A 16,312-nucleotide genomic window follows, 5' to 3' on the forward strand; every position below is an offset into this window, starting at 1 on the left:
TAATTTTAATGTGACTAATTTTATAATGTATTTCATATATGATTTCTTCTGTGTATTTTTCTTCAGAAATTCATCTCTACCTAAAATTAATTAAAGTATTTGTTCATGTTTTCTTTTTTTAAGTTTTTTGGTAATGTTTATTTATTTTTGAGGGAGAGAGAGAGAGAGACAGTGACTGAGTAGGGAAGGGGCAGAGGAGAGGGAGACACAGAATTCAGGCAGGCTCCAGGCTCTGAGCTGTCAGCACAGCTTGAACAAATACACACGGAGCTTGAATACACAAACCATGAGATTGTGACCTGAGCTGAAGTCTGGCACTTAACCAACCAAGCCACCCAGGCACCCCTGTTCATGTTTTCTAAAATTTGTTATTATTTTTCATATTAATATCCTTAATACAAAAGGTTTTTTGCAGCTTTTTGCTGTATTCCTTAGAGAAAGATTTAAATTTATTTTACCATGTGGAAAGCTAATTGCCCTAATACCGTATAACAAATAATTCACCCTTTACCCACTGATTTATAATGCCTCATCCATCATATGAATACTCTCCTTTTTTGCTGTTAAAATCATCATATGATTCATCTTGTTTTTATTTGTTAATATTGAATAACATTAATATAACTTCATGGATATTGCACAATGTTTGCTTTCTTGATATAAATGTTATTTAGATATGATCTACAAATGTAAGTTTTTTATGTGTGTAAGTAATTGTTGTGAGTATGTATGTAAGTAAGTAATGTGTGTAATTGCTGCATTCAATTGGATACTATTTATTCAGAATTTTGTATCTAGATTCCTGAATAAGATTGGTCTATAAGATTCTTTGTTTTGAACTATCCTCATTCTTTCTTGTTTTCATATAAAAAAAGTTATTCTGGCATCTGAAATACTAACCCAAAGTTTTTTTCAAAAAAGAAAGACAAAAACCTTGGATGTTTTCATGTATTTCAGAATTAAATGCTTGAAAAGAATTCCTCTTTAGCCTATATCTATTTCATTAAGTATATGTTACTCCCTCACCCCCATAATCTAAGCTATGATTAATAATAAGCAAAATAAGAGGTTAATATTGTTATTAATGTAATAGAATATAAAATGCAATATTTACTTCACGTTATTTGGCATAATTAAATGACACCATCTTAAAAAATATATAGTGTAAGTTTTTGTAGTCATACCAACAAATTTATAGTATTATATTTTCTCTATTCATATATCAACACAAATGTTTTAAACAAATCTATGCCTAAAATGATTATCAATGCCTCCAAATGATTTACCTACATTACAAAACTATTTTGAAAAAAAACATTAGCATGCATATTTCCCATTTGATCAAAATAAGTTACAAAGAGCAGGAAATTGACCTAATTATTTCTAAGGTGCTTAAAATAGTCTAAACCAGTGTACAAGTTTTTTTCATCTATAGAGACACAAAGGGAAATATCCACATAGTAACTAGAGAAAATGTTTGATGTAAACAAATGTTGATAATAGAAATGTCTTGGGGCGCCTGGGTGGTGCAGTCGGTTAAGCGTCCGACTTCAGCCAGGTCACGATCTCACGGTCCGTGAGTTCGAGCCCTGCGTCAGGCTCTAGGCTGATGGCTCGGAGCCTGGAGCCTGTTTCCGATTCTGTGTCTCCCTGTCTCTCTGCCCCTCCCCCGTTCATGCTCTGTCTCTCTCTGTCCCAAAAATAAATAAACGTTGAAAAAAAAAAAAAAAAGAAATGTCTTAAGAGAAGAAATATCTTACACTTCTAAAATATATATCACCAAATATTTTTTCAGTAGCAAAGATGCTTCTTAACAAAACTTATAACCAGAGGCGTGAGATATGCAAAGGGGTACAGCTTATATAGTATGAGGTATAGTGTAGAGGTATGGAGTTGGGGTGAATTGATGTATTATTAGGTCTCAGCTCTGACTCATTGTGTCTACATGGCTTTAGCATATGACTTAACTTAAATCCTATCCTACAAGGTCTTTTAGGGGACAGATAGCAAGACTTGTTCTGGATCATTCCCTCTGCTTATTTGCTATCACACTATTAAAAGTTTATTATGTCATAGTATTAGAGAAAGTAGAATGAAGAGAAGACCTTTATACTTCATACAGTCCAAATGTGATACACAAGAAGGATGCATCTAAATGATAACTGAAAGCTATTCATATAGATTATGTTCAAAGACTCCTTTAGAGGATTTCACAGTCTCCTAAAGAGCTCCATTTGCGTGAAAGATAAAAGACCAGTAGAGAAAAGGACACCACTGGGCCAATGTTATCTAAAGTGTGGCATTTCATTCCGGGAAGGAGTGATTCAATTAGTTGACCACCCTATATATTTTCTACAACATTTGGCAATTTTAGAAAATGTCAAAGGTCTGAAAAAACTCTGAATCACTATGATCTTCAAACATTGCATTGGAAAGGCAGCTGCGATTGTTATGGCATCTAACACAGGACTCTGAAAACCAGCACTTTGCTCAGTTCTTCCACATTGATTATTGGGTATCCCTGTCAACACTAATACAACCTAATGAGTTTAATTAGTTAAAGTGGGAAAGAAGACATAGCTGGGTAAACCACAAGAAAATTAGTGCATGAAGGCTTTTATTCATTGTTGTTCACCGATCATGTTGAGGCTTTTGTACTAAACCAGAAAGAATATGAAGACTGAGCCCTTTAAAGTGTATGTAACAACAGGATGAGCAACAATATATGATGTAATAAAATCTAGGGGCGCCTGGGTGGCTCAGTCGGTTAAGTGGCCGACTTCAGCTCAGGTCATGATCTCACGGTCTGTGAGTTCGAGCCCCACGTCGGGCTCTGTGCTGACAGCTCAGAGCCTGGAGCCTGTTTCAGATTCTGTGTCTCCCTCTCTCTGACCCTCCCCGTTCATGCTCTGTCTCTCTCTGTCTCAAAAATAAATAAATGTTAAAAAAAAATAAAAAAAATAAAATCTAAGCAATACATTTCATATCACCAAAGTAGAAAATAAGTCAATTTCACAGCGTGACCAAATCCATCCAACTAACTAAACTGGCTTTTAAGATATAAGGAATGCAAAGGTGGCCATTTGACCCAAGATACTATGCCCAGTCACTGCATATTATTTTAATATCATAGCATAGTCTTTCAAATTTTTTAATGTTTATTTATTTTTGAGACAGAGAGAGACAGAGTGTGAGCGGGGAGGGACAGAGAGAGGGAGACAGAATCCGAAGCAGGCTTCAGGCTCTGAGCTGTCAGCACAGAGCCCGATGTGGAGTTCAAACTCACGAACCACAAGATCATGACCTGAGCCTAGGTCAGACAATGAGCCACCCAGAATAGTCTTTGAATATCCATTTGTCACTAGAGAATACAAAGAAGTATAACCCTTTTACTTTTACAAACCCTTTTACAAACCCTACAGCATTGAAGTTTACAATAAAATGCAATTTAGAATTGCTAGGTAAGCATTATAAATAAGAAGTGTTGTAGAAGTTCAAGGACATATAAAGAAAGATTTTTCTAACAATGGATAAAAAACAATGAGTAGGCTTCAGATGATTGTAACATAGTCCAAGAAAAATGTGAGAAAAGGACCAAGGTGGTGTAAAAAAAAAATGTAAAGTGAAATGGATAGCATAAGTTTCTCAGAAAAGACCCAGTTGAGAATATCAACTAGGATTGACTAAAAACCAAGTATAAGTGAGGGAGAGAAACACAGACAATATTCCTCTCTTGAGATATTCCACTATGCATAGCTAAGGTCATTATGTGGTGGGTCACCGGGTTAAAGCAACAGGTGTGTGCCAGTAGTGTTAGCACATAGGAAAAGCCCTCAAAGGGGTAGGAACCAGAACTACAAGATCAAAGTTTGGACCACAATTCTGCCTGTGTCTCTGATTCCTCTACTGTGTCAGTCTGATTGCAGGAAGTCAGCATAGTGAAAACCACTTAGAAACTCCCATTTCTATGTTTGAAATGTGTAGTGACAGCTTCTTGACAGATTATACGACACTTTCGCAGACCACATCTGTGGACCAAAAGCTCTAGCCAGATGCATTACAGAGAGAGGCATTCAATCTGAAGTTTCATTCTGTCTGTGAGTGTCAGCAAATAGCACTGGTCAATAAAAAAAGAAAGATAGTGATGTAAGTAATGAACAACAAAAAAAGTTAAGTAACCTACCTAGATAATTGATGTATTCACTGAGGTTAGGCATACAAAGAGACTCCAGATTCAAACCAAGAAAATAGAAACAAAATGAAAGTTTCGAAGCAAAGATTATGACACACAAAGTTTCTATGCCAAAGTGACGAGTTTTCGTGGCATTTTTGTACAGTACCAATGGCCTCAGACAAGGAGTGGAGTTGAGTCTGGACAATACAAAGCAGGGAGATCGTGCTGGCAATTATCAGAAGATTAATTTGAGAAGACAGGCTGCAGCTAGATTTCAGAACACTGCCAGAAATTCTGCATCAGAATGCAGTACGCACCAAATCATCTCCCTGATGTTTCAGGTGCTGGTATCTACCTATAACCCTTACACACAAGGCTGTTCCTCACACTCCTTTGGGATTCTGAACTCAATATTCCCTCTGACTGGAATACTCCTCCCCCATATGCCCATGTGACCCACTCCTGAACCTCCTTCAGGGATTTTTAAAACATCAACTTTTCAGTGAGAGCTTCCTTTCCCTGACAACCTGTTTAGAATTTCAACCTCACCCTCAACTGCCAGCACTGCTTAATTCCCTTCCTTGCCCTGTAGCACTGTTCACTCTTTTATGTATTAAAGTTTTTGCAGATGTCTTTGTTTATTTTCTGTGCCTCTCACTAATGTATGAGCTTCACATATGCAGAAATTGCTGTGATTTTGTTCCACTATTGAATCGGCAGGATCTAAAAGAACGCTTGTTGATACTAAAAGCATACGTGGGTATGACTGTATGTGTGCAAATAAGTATTAAGTTCCAAATAGAATTAGTGGCCCGAGCAAGAGCAAAGTGATGTCTGAAGGCATCAAAGAAAACCAATAATCCAGCTGATAAGACCATAAGGCACAGAGAGAAATCGTCAGATATGATGAGAATTTTATTTAAGTCCATAAAAAGGCCATACGTTTTTATGAAAGATATGTCAAGCCTATGATATAATATTAAAAAGTTGGGATTATGCATCAATTAGAGTAAAGGGTAAGTACTATAACCAGAGATTTAAAACCTGAAAAATAATACAGTTGGCTCAAACAAATCAAACAAGGACTGTATGACTAAAATATTGAAAATGGAAAATGATATGCAGTAGCATTATATACCAAAATTCAAGAAGAAACGTCCCTTTGTTTTTTATCCACACAAACATACAGATATAGATACATATATAAAGATAGATACATCTGGATGTAGTTAAAACAAAAGGAACATGAAAGAAGAGAAAATATTGTGTCCTGAAAAATGTAAATAAAATCTACCAGCTCAAAAATAATTCTAAAGTCATAGTCTGTCAACTTATTACAGTATTATGAGTCACCAGGAAATATTAATGCTACTTTGAGACACATTACTTTTAACATAAACTAATTTGATTTCATAGATCTCTTTGAACTTTCTGATCTTTTCTCAAAGAAAAATTTTATTATAACCTGAAAATATAAGTAAGGTATTTACTTATATAAGGTAGCAGAGAGCCTAATGGGAACGTGAGATGAACAAGTTTATGTACAAAAAATGAAGAGTTTGTGTTAGGGTAAAGCACCAGTTAATGAGGATGCCATTAGAAGTCCAAAATGTTAATTTAATGAAAACCTCTAATTATATCCGTTTGATTTTCCCATTAACAATATCAACATTTACCAGTTGTTCTCATTAGACATTAAGAGAATATCAAAGAGATTAGAATAAAGGGCATATTTAAACAAATAGAGTTAGGGCATACAAAGACTAGCTGAAATCAATAATGAAAATTTGCAAGAGTTACAGTAAACTTCTCAGAAGACCAGAAAATTCTGAAAGAAAAATGTAAAAATTTATCCAAATTTGCATCATAATGTCAACCCATGATACATATGCTAGAATAATCTAACCAATGAGTTAGACCTGCATTCTTCACTGTGGATATTTCATCCCAAAATCTATTGAGGGTGTCTACTTTATTATTTATATTGGACATGGGTAGAAACCAGATATAAAGCTCCCAAACTATCACCAAAAGACCTTGGTCTTTGGTCCTGGATGTTAAAATTTTAGAATCAAATCTGGGGCGGGGGGGTGGGGGGGAAGTGACTTACATTTCTCTGTTTCTGTTATAAATTTGACCACTACTGTAACCAATCCCAACCTTAATATAAGTCCTATTTTTTAAAAAATTGTAATTATTTAAAGGTTTTTTTACTAAGAATATTTTCTATTTCTGTACTTGTTTTACTTTTAATGATTATATACATTTTATAAATAGTCCTTATCGGTGAATATTTAAGGGGTGCTGCAATGAATATCCTTGACTGTTCATCATTTTGCTTAATGTGGTGTATGATATTTTAAATGCTTCATGAAATGCGTACTAGATTTACTAGTGTTCCTCACTGTCCACAGCCCAAAGCGTTTGCTAAAGGAAAAAAAAACTTAGATTATTACATGATACAAATTCCCTTTCCCAGCCCAGGGAAATTGAAATATATGAGCTTCTGATTTCAGTTATCAATCTACCAATCTAATGCCTTGCCAATACTTGTGACAACACAAGAACGTGGGCTCAGACAATTAGATTTTCTGTTTCAGAAAAAAAAAATTTAAAGATTTTAATTTTCTCATTAATTCTCCATCTATTCTCATCATCATTTCAAGTATCTTTTCTTATTTTCTTAAATATATTAATTATTGCTATTTTAAAGCCCTTGAGTATTTTGGTATCTGGGTCATCTGCAATGGTTTCCATTGTCCATCTGTTTTTATTCATCCCTGGATTTTAAATAGTGTGCTAAATACTGAGACTCTGATGATGTTATCTCTGTCCAGTGGGGGTTCACCTTTCCTCCAATAGCCAGATAGAATGGAGGTTCATCACCTGCTTTCAACCAGGGAGTGAGCTGAATTGAGGCTCGGTTTGTAGTTCTGGTATGGTCGTCAACCTCCTCTCTATTACACATCCAGGGTATATGCTTTCACAGGGTTTGAACTGAGGAGAGTGGAGCCAGTGTCCATAGGACCTCTCCTCTGAATGCTAATCACCACTGTGAGATGGCAAAATCTCTGCTCTGCTTTTTATTCTGTTAGAAGAATGTTGAACTAAGCCTTTACCTCTCTCTTATTACAGGGAATTCTGGCACTCTAATTCTCAAGATTTTGTCTCTCAAGCCCTATGAGACTATCAAAAGTTCTACCAGTTCCTCTGTTTCTGGGTGATATCAATGATTACTCCAGTCTGAGAATCCAAAGTGCCCTGATGGAGATAAAGGTTGCAGAATATCTTCTCACCATTTTGTGTAGAATCTGCTCTATCAGGATTCTGTCCCCTCAAGACCTAGTTGCTTCGAAGAGTATCCATTATGTTCAAACATTTATTTCTCATCTGGCTTTCCAAGTATTCCCCAGTGAGAAAACTGGTCTACCACAAACTACTCCATTAGAGCTGGAAGCTGAAATGCTTCTCTCAGGAATGTGTACTAAGAAAAGGCAAACTGAAAGCAAGCAAGCAACAAGAGAATTAAATCAGTAAGCAATGGGTACGAAGGCTGTAAGAATACATAAGGAGAGATTTGAGACAAAAAGTAATACAGTAAGTGAATGTTATAAGAAAAAGAAATAATACAGTAAAATAATGAAATAATATAAATCCTATCGCAGCATCCACTGAATTTAGTTCTCCTTGGAAAGTTAATAAATATTCAACAATAAAGACTTCTGTAATATAAAACCATTGTGAGAAATTAAGTGAAAGAAAACCAAGCAGGCTTTTAAACACATAATTCATCAGAACCTTCAACATATTCATGTGGATTATTCCTTCCTAGATCTCTTATAAAACATTATCCCAAATGATCTGACCAAGGGAATCCGTTCATAACAGAATTACAAAAACTTGGACACATAAGTGATACTGAACAAAATTCAATAGCATTGGAAACACTAAGCCTTAATATATATATAAACTAAAATGATATAGAGTAAATTAAAAATGTAAGTGACCATTAGCAAGAAGCAGGAACTCATGCTGTTGAGGTCCTACAAACACCTTACCTTCAGGCATATAGGCCTATATTACTTTTTCTATTCTTAGATCTCCCTAACAGCTACATACATCTACCTACTGTCCTATAAAAATATCTATAGTAACCACCTCCACCAAAAACAAAACAAAAACATAATTAATAGAAAGTCTAAAATAAAGTACCTCAACCACTGTCTTTTATTTGATAAGTTTCTTCCCATCAAAAAATTACCCACTACATTTATGTATTCAATGTATTCTGAGAAGTGCTTTGTTTCAGTGAACAAACCTCATGGGCATTCTTCTGCACTGAAAAGATTAGTTCTACCACCAAGTGGTGATCTCGATTATCATAGATTCTACAAATTCCATTAGCATAAACAATGGGCCAGTACCTATCACTTCCTATAAAAGGAAAAAAAAATAATGTATCTGTGTAAAGACTCTCTTTTGACCTGAGAATGTGTCCATTATTTTACATTCATTTAACACATTAATATTATTGTGAGTTTTTAGGTTAGGCATATGTCAGCTACTCTATAAAAATGAAATTTAAGGTACCTTTTGTGAACAACTAACAATACAGAACTCAAGAACCGAAATATCTCACAAAGCAAAGAAAAATGAGAAAATGAAAATCTATATATTCATGTTCATTCATTCCTCCATTGAAGAAAAACCAAGGTAATTAATTGAATTCTCTTCAGAGCAACTTTTGACATGGCATATTGACCCAATATTCATTTTCCTATTGCAAGCCAATGAAGTGCTATTATCAGGGTTTCTGCAAATGCATAAACTACTTTTACCCTTCATGTATTAAATGAAGATTGAAGGAAAGTGGTGAATTTTAAGAATGTAAACGGAAGAGCAAAGAAAAACACCATTGACAAAGCATTTTAGAATAAATAGTTCAGGCATCACGCAGGTGGCCTGAGTATGTCCATTGTGCCAGCTATGACAGAAAAGATAGTGTACAACTGTGACAAATAAGAAAACACCTGCTACATCAATATGCATTCAAATTTATTGCTTAGATAATGGTGTGGGCAAAGCAAAACCCAGCAACATCTAGATCCATCATCTGGGTGGCCATTGTTTGACCTCTGCTTTAGACACCGCGGTAGTAGTAGTAAGAAGTAGCAAGAAGCAGTGAGAAAAGATAGGTATGTGACCTATATATGGATAAGAAGTAGTATCCATTCATTGCTTTCTGTGGGCCAGGACTGTTTCAAATGGTTAACAGATATTATGTTAACATATCTTAACATATCTTAACAGATAATAACAACCTAAGAGGGAGATACTATTAATAGCTTCACTTTACACATGAGGACTCTAGGAAAATTTATGATTGGTCATTTTCATTTACTGAACCTGGGCTTTTCAAAATAACTTATTTATTGAAGGCTTACTCTATATTCTAATTACTCTACTAAGCATTACTTCATTTGCTCCTTGTAACAACCCTTCGGAATAGGCTGTATTTGAAAAACACTAAGCTCCAAAAGTTTAATTACTAGCCCCAGCAATAAAGTGAGTAGGCTATGAGGGTGATTATCATATTACCATTAGAAATCCAAATTTCTTGGGACGCCTGGGTGGTTCAGTTGGTTAAGCATCCAACTTTGGCTCAGGTCATGATCTCGCAGTTGGTGGGTTCAAGCCCTGCGTCAGGCTCTGTGCTGACAGCTCAGAGCCCGGAGCCTGATTAGGATTCTGTGTCTCCCTCTCCCTCTGCCACTCCACTGCTCGCACTCTGTCTTTCTCTGTCTCAAAAATAAATAAACATTTAAAAAAATCCAGATTTCTTGGCTCCATTGGGCCTTCTGATGAACACTACTGGAAAACAGTACTCGTTCAGAGTGGACACAAGCCACACAATCATGTGTGGTTTTTATCTGTAACCTTGAAGGGCAGCAAGGAAGCAACCCCACCCTGTGTATATTTGCACTAAGTGACAAGGATGTTCCAGTGTTAGAGCTGCCCTTCTTAATCTAAGTTTTCTTAAGAGTAGACTAGTTAATGTTTCATCAATCATTTGCTCTTTCTAGAAGTAGTCATTTCTTTGAAATGCACACTATTTTAATAGGATATCCTTTCCCATAAAAAAATTTACTTCTGGAAACATACTTCTTTCAAAATAAAATTATAGACACCCCCAGAAGTGATTAAGTGTAAGAAACACATTTTGTGGGTCTTTATGTAATTATACGTTTTTAGTCCAATGCAAACTCTATAAATAAATTTCTATTGTCACGACAATGTGAAAATAATACGTGTTTCATTAGACATTTCAAAACTAAGCTTCTGTTTAATTGAAACCTGAAATGTGTTTCTTTCCAAAAATAGTTTGCTAGCCTTCTGTCTAAAAATCCCAGAAGACTTTCTCACTGCATGCCCCTCTGAAGTTAACCTTAACTCTTGTGTCTGACTCAATCTTCACTGTTTATTCTCTCTTTATATCCTTCCTACCTGTGCTTTTCTTCCCCATTCCCACTTTACTTCTGCTCACCTTTCAGCACTTAGACTGACCAAGCCTTATTCAATTTCCAGGCCCTGGGAGGTTTCACCAGTGTCATCTGTGAACCTCTCAAGGCCAGCTGAAGCAAAAGGGTTTATGTGTGAATAGAAATTTCTGACAATTACCCTAAGCAGAGGCCTGGGATTTCTAAGTACCTTAGAGGCATGCAAAAAAATGAGCCTCACACCACGACAAAGGAAAATCTTTTCAATCTGGACAGAACTATGATCAAGTGTGATATCTTTAATTCGCTTCATGAACCTTTGAGTCTCTATATCATAGGCCTCTAAAACTTGATCAAGAATTAAGATCAAGTTGCCTGAAAGATTTTTTGCAAAAAATTCCAGAAATCCAACACTACAGTTTCATGTGCCTCTGATATCCATGTTTCCCAGAGACTAGTCAAAATACTAGACCCTGCAGACCACCAATTTCTCACAATCTAGCTTGTTTTTAGGGCTTTCTTCTTTATTGTTTTAACTGTTAACACACAATCCAGAATAAAACTCATTGTAAAAAAAAAAACGTATCTAAGTAGCTCCATTTCCTTGCTTTAATTGAAATCCAACTCTTCTCCAGTAAGACTGTCTCTTCCTCCGTGTTCAGTCCTCTGGGTAGTAGTTGTTCATTCTCCAATATCCTTGGCTACACTGACCGTCCCTAAACTGCCTACTGAATGCTTCAAACTATAGGTTCCTGATATTTGTACAAAACTAAACAATTTTGTTAATTATAATAATAATAACAAATGTAAGGTGACACCAGTTGGCGATGTGCCTTTTTCTACTCTTTAATTTTGCTGTCTTCTTCTGACCTTATGGTTAGGCTCCCTTATTTGGCCAGTACTTGGGTCCCTGGCTCATTAGCTTTGTTTCCTATGTATATCCATGTTTATGACTCACCAAGTAACTTAGCTTCAAATATCTCTGACCTTTTAAACACCAACAAAATTTACTCACACTCCTTGCGAGTATCCCTTTTCTCTGGCCTCTTCCTAGCCTTACTGTGGGATGGAAAGGCTGAAGTACCACACTCAAAGTACAAGTGAACATTTGTGGTGATTACAGCTTTTCTAGATATCTCAGTATGCTGGGGTGAAACACAAATAATTCAATCTAAAACTCCAGTCAAATTAGACATAAATATTTCAAGAGCTGTTTCTCTTGAATGGATCAACTCAAACTCTTAAAATTCAATCTATGAACCCCCAGTCAGCATCTTTCCACATCTCTCACACACTAACTCCCCTATTTGTATCCTTCAACTTTATCATGGCTAATTAGGGCTCTGTTTCCTTCTTCTCTATCATTCAGTCTTGAATTATCTTCATTTTATTCCATGTCAAGCATACAATCCATGGTATATGATTTCAACCATCTCTTTCATTAGAATCATCTATTAGCCAACTCACATTCACCTTTTTTAAATGGTAAAGATTTGGCTTCAGGTATAACTCCTCTGGAAAGGAAATACTTTCCTGAACCTCCACTTTAAACGGGTAGAACTTCCCATTTTGGTGTTGCTAGCACTATCAGCAGACTTCTACCCAAACACTTACCATGTTTTATTGTCCTTGTCTGCATAGCTACTTCCCTCGATGAGACTATAAACTCTTTGACAGTAAAGATCATGCTTTATTTCTGGAACACAATGCCTGGCACAGAGATGAGTGCCAAGTATGCGCTTAGTAAGTATCTCCTAGATTAATCAATAAGTTATTCTGAGAAATTAGATTGATTTCACTTGTCCCTAGGAGAAACATTCGGTGGGTCTCATTCACTGTTTTTATTAATAGACTTTACTTTTTAACAGTTTTAGGTTTACCAAAAAAATAGAGGAGAAATTACAGACAATTCCCATATACAACCTCACTCTCAGTTTTTCCTATTATTAACTGTTGCATCAGCATAGTACATTTGTCATACTTTATGAGGCAATATTGGCACAGCATTATTAACTGAAGTCCACAGTTTACTTTAGGGGGTCACTCTTTGTGTTATAGAGTTCTACAAGTGTTGACAAATGTATAATGACAATTATGTACTATTATACAGAATTGTTTCACAACCCTAAAAATGCCTTCTGCTCCCCCTGTTTATCCCTTCCTCCCTCTCCCCAGACACCCCTGGCAACTACTGGTCTTTTTACTGTTCCAGGTTTTGCCTTTTCCAGAATGTAATATCATTGAAATGGTGCAGTATAATTGTTAGAATTTGGTTTTTCTGACTGGCTTCTTTCACATTAAATTATGCACTTATGCTTCCTCCATGTCTTTTCATGGCTTGATAGCTCATTTCTTCTAATTGCTGAATAACACTCCTTTGTATGGATGTATCACAGTTTGTATATCCATTCACCTATTTAATTTTTTTTTTAATGTTTATTTTTGAGAGACAGAGACAGAGCATGAGTGGGAAAGGGGCGGAAAGAGAGGGAGACACAGAATCCAAAGGAGGCTCCAGGCTCCAACCTTGTCAGCCCAGAGCCTGACAAAGGGCTCAAACTCACGAACTATGAGATCATGACCTCAGCTGAAATCAGATGCTTAACCAACTGAGCCAGCCAGGGACCCCCATCCATTCAACTATTAAAGGACATCTTGGTTGCTTCCAAGTTTTGATAATTATAAACAAATCTGTTATAAACGTTCATATACAGGTTTTTGTGTGGACATTATTTTTTAACTCATTTGGGTAAATACCAAAGAGCATCACTGCTGGAATGCATGGTACAGTATGAAAGAAATTGGTTTTTTAGGAAACCGTCAAAATGTCTTTCAAAGCAGCCATTTTGCTTTCCCACGAACAATGAGTAAGACTCCTTGTTCCATTCACTTTTCAGGATACAATGACCCACCCTTAAATATATGCTCATATACTACTCTTTCTCTGAAGACTTGTCTTCTAGTCAGCGTTCATTGCCTCCTCTCTGGTTTCTTCACTTTTGGTGAAAAAAAACAAAAACAGAAACGAAAAAACAAAAAACTTACATCATTTTCCACACAGCACATCCCATATGGCAGTGTAACAATACCCCTCCTACTCCAATGATGCAGATCTCAGTTTCCTCTTTGCATGCCAAAACAATGTATCTAAAAACAGTGCCAGTAAGTCTTCTGATAAATGTTTAATTAATTCATAAGTGTATAAATTGACGTACAAAATTTTTTTATGTTAATTTATTTTTGAGAGAGAAAGAGAGAGAGTGTGCATGCAAGCGGGGGGTGGGGGGGGAGGGAGGACAGAGAGAGAGACACACACAGATCCAAATCCGGCTCCAGGCTCTGAGCTGTCAGCACAGAGCCTGACACAGGGCTCCCAACTCACAGACTGCAAGATGATGACTGAGCCGAAGTCGGACACTTAACCAACTGAGCCACCCAGGTGCCCCTATAAACTAATGTATAGTTGGGTATTTCTGTTTTCCTTCATGCACAAAGGCACAGAAATCTCTAAGTGTAGGGTTGGATTACATGCCTTCTCTATTGTTTCTACACAGTAGAACTCAAGGTCTATCAGGACACTAATAGAATTGGAATTAAGAGCTGGATCAGATTACAATGATGAATAGTACAACTTCTCTGAAGAAAAGTACTACCTGAGTAAGTGTCCTGCTCAGAAGAGAATGGAGAGAACTTATAAAACGGGTTTATGTATTGTGCCCCCGTTTATAGGATTAAGCATATCTAACTCCAAGCATACCTAAGGGATCTCAGTAAACAGAACATTGAGCTGTGTGTCAGGAGAACTGGCTTTATCCCTGGCTCTTCCAGTAACCATCTGTGTGACCCTGGGCAAAGTCTCCACTTGTAAAATGAGGGTTTATTCATCCAACTTTCAATAATTGTATTGATTTCCTACTATGTGTGTCCTAGATGCCTGGGCTATCGCAGGACCCAGATGGTCAAAGACCCTAGTTCAGCATGCTTACATTCTAGGGAGAAAGGAGGCATTGGGAAGAAGCAATAGACAAATAAGCTAGAACATATCAAACAGCAACATGTGATGTGAAACAATAAAATGGAGTGATGGAATGGTGAGAGCCTCCCCAGGGGATAATATTAAACTAGTGGTCCATCAATATCTCTGAAGACATGATGTTTAAGCTGAGTTCTGAGTGTCCAGAAAGAGCCAGCTAGCCTCCTAATATCAATGAGAAAAAAAAAATTCTACCTATGAGGAACAACTGGTACAAAGTAACAGTTGGTACAAAGCAATTAATACAAAGAAACAGTTGTTGCTTCTAAGGTCACTCCCATCTCTCAGTTTCTGATTTTATTGTTGTGTGATCATGGCCACTGAAGGTGTGACGTTTGACCAGAGAAAGTTATACAAGAAAATGAATATTCCTCCTTGGGAGGTTTGTGAACGGCAAACCAATTTTGTAGAGCAGTCTCTCTGCCCACATTTAATAATCTGTAAGTGTTATTTGTCCCATCATTTATCCTTACCTCTTCCTCACACAACAGCACTTTTTAAAAGTCCATCTCCACACAATTTAGCACTTTGAACTGTTTTCTATTCCAAAGATCATTTAACACTTGTTTTTGAACTCACTTAAAGATGATTTAAGCAAAGTACTCTTTTAAAGGCATTGGTATTAGACAAATCAAAATATGACTCAAATGCCAGGAAAATAAATTCTTATCTAGTTTGCCTCACAACGGAGCCTTAATGAACATTAATTGGTTTTGATGTTAAATTAGCAGAGCTAACATTCTTGGGGTGAGTTTTATATATTCATTAATTTTCCATATTTATTATATTCAACCTGATTCTTAGGTGATTATTATACTAATTATCAGATTCAAAATAATAATCTCTTCAATTTATGTAGCTCATTGCATTCTTCAGATAATTCACAACAATATAATTACATATTATCTCCATTTTAGACATGAGGAAATCAATGCTGAGGAAGATTAGAGAATTTATTTATGTAGTGTCCACAGTCAATTATTAGAAATTAAAGCTTGAAAGGCAGGCCTTCCATTCTTCCTTCCTTCCTTTCTTCCTTCCTCCGTCCCTCCCTCCCTTCCCTTCCTTCTTTTCCAGTATCCAGTGTCAGAGACTGTGTAAACCATTGGCAATTTGACCATGAATAAATCTAATCTCTGTTTTCAAAGAGCTCACAATTAAATGGAGGAGACAGAAAAAGACAAATTTCCCCTCTGTCAACAAGGCTACAATAGAGATAGATACTGGAACCCCCATGGGAGCCTTTTCTCACAAGAGCCCACTTAACTAATTAGCTCATTGCGTGGATGACACATCCTCCACTAAAACAGTAAAGCTGCTTTCAATGATCTATTTAGAGAATATGAATTTGGCTAACTGTTCAAATCTCCTTCACATTTAACATGCATAGAAAGAACCCTTACTTTGGAAAGGAAACATAGCAAGTGGTGTCTAAATAAACCAGGGTCCTAAATCTACTAACAAAGTAACAGAATCAATAGCAGGAAGATCAGCTGGTTCTTGTCTCTCTTCCTCACTGCAGAGCAATTTGCACTGACAAAGTTGATTACGTTTGCTAAGTTTCCTCATCTGTAAAATGGGGATGAAGTCTACTTATTAGGCCATTGT

The sequence above is a fragment of the Leopardus geoffroyi genome, chromosome C1, assembly GCF_018350155.1.
Source record: "Leopardus geoffroyi isolate Oge1 chromosome C1, O.geoffroyi_Oge1_pat1.0, whole genome shotgun sequence".
Classification (NCBI taxonomy): Eukaryota; Metazoa; Chordata; class Mammalia; order Carnivora; family Felidae; genus Leopardus; species Leopardus geoffroyi.